The sequence below is a fragment of the Eriocheir sinensis genome, unplaced genomic scaffold (genome assembly GCF_024679095.1).
Source record: "Eriocheir sinensis breed Jianghai 21 unplaced genomic scaffold, ASM2467909v1 Scaffold433, whole genome shotgun sequence".
Lineage (NCBI taxonomy): Eukaryota > Metazoa > Arthropoda > Malacostraca > Decapoda > Varunidae > Eriocheir > Eriocheir sinensis.
Window position 1 is genome coordinate 291,805 of NW_026111758.1, and position 2,017 is coordinate 293,821.

Here is a 2,017-nt window from a genome sequence, read left to right on the forward strand (position 1 = left end):
GGTAAAACAAAACTATATGAAGATCCTGATTTATTGAAAATATTACAAATAAAAGACCTTGAAAAAGCCACAGATCCCCTACAAGTGCTATTGGAATTAACGCACATAAAATAAAACCTACTTATTCAATCAGTGGGAGGACTGACGTCATTGTTTTGCAGCCACAAGTACATCAGAGCGAGGAGCAGTGCTCAGCAGGCAACACCTCATGTCGCTGTCAGTCACAAGTCACTGCGTGCCCTCGTTTTCAGTGCCATCATTGATGAGAATCCAGCCTCGCAGCGATGGGTCGAGGTCCAGTATGGTCAGTGCACGCACCGAGAGAAGAGGATAGTTGTTAGCCTTTTTGTTAGCTGTTTTTTTTGTGTGTTTTTGTTTAAGGCGCGAACTGTTATCTCACTTGAGGTCCGGTGTACCGTTGCCTGCTTTCACAAGTTGATTGTAGTAAGGTGAGATAACACAATAGCCTTTTTCGTTAAGTGATGTGTGGCCGAGCGGTAGCCGTTATAAGTTCACTTTAGTTCACTTTTGTTCTCTCTCTCAGGTTGATACAAATACCAAATGTATTTTAACTATATTAACAGTTGTACTACATAAGGTTTACAGTTTACGTGAGCGAGATGCACGAAATCAGAGACAGCCACACCGCTGCAGGGCGCGGAGCGGCGGAGCACCGCTCGCCTGCCCGTCACCCGTCTTCTCTCCTCTTCTCTGCGTTGTTCGCCTGTTTTATTTGCTTGTAGTTCGTCCGGAAGGGTGGGGCTTCCGGTTGATGACTGTTGATGAAAGTCATCATTTGCTGATCCTAGTGTCAGTTCATCACAGCTTCCCACGGCCAAAAGCACGACGTGTTGTTAGACATCCTGTTGTGCGACACCGACCGGGTGTCGCCACACGTACAGTCATACATACACATGTACATTATAATATACACATTACATCGCTCGGTTCTCTAAAAGTCGCGACCTCGCGACTCACCCGACCTTTAAAAGCAGTGTACCTACTCATGTTACAGTCGCACAATGTGTACTAGTTAAACGAGGTCCTGTTATTGCATTAAAAAATATATATATATACAAGTCAGAGCCCGCCTAACGATACAACATCGGGAAATGCCAATGATAATAAAAATAATCATGGAAGTAACAAGAAATGGGCAAAGTACATACAGGGCGAGGTAAACAGGGCTAGAGTCGTGGACATGGAAGCTCAGTACTATTCCGAGAAAACAAAATAATAGCTCGAAAAATTATTTACATGATACATCCTAGTAAAATTAAATTGACTAAACTGTCATTAGGATACATGGTAATGGAGCTATTTGGAATAGTAAAAATAAAAAGGAACAATCCTTGAAGAAGATCTGCTACACACTGAACCTTCGAGTTACACCTGGACACAAAACTGTCGCAGAGAAACGCTCATCCGTTGAGTGACAATTAATTGCCAGTGTCGTTACCCTCGGCACGCCTTCGAGACGGGTGGGGTTTACAACAATAGATAAGGTTGTGTGAAAAGAGGTAATGTTATCCGTAGAGTCTCCTATTAATTACAATGTGATAACAAGGACAAGTCTGGAGAACCTTAGAAGCATCGGCAGTCAGCACCACTAACTCCTAATACTCCGTTTTACAGGTCTACAGTACTATAAAAGAAAATCCTGTCACCAAGTTGTGAAGTCACTGTTATAACAAATCTCACAGAAATATATAATTCCAGCATAATTGATTAAAGTAATTCCAGCATTAATAAACATCAAATGACAAAGACAAATTTCCACCTATCCCTCGATCGTAACGAACGTGGATGACTGACATCTTTGACGCCAAAAATAATTCCCGTAACGGGTAACAGTGGTATGTCAAGTAAGGGTAAGTAAGACTTGTCTGCTTACTTCCAAAGCTTACAGATATTCACATGCTGGTTACGATAAAAGTTAGGGACAGCATCTGCTCCAGTTAAGTCTGTCAGTGCAGAGAAAAAGTCTGTTTTAAGCAGAAGCACATGAGGTTCAAGG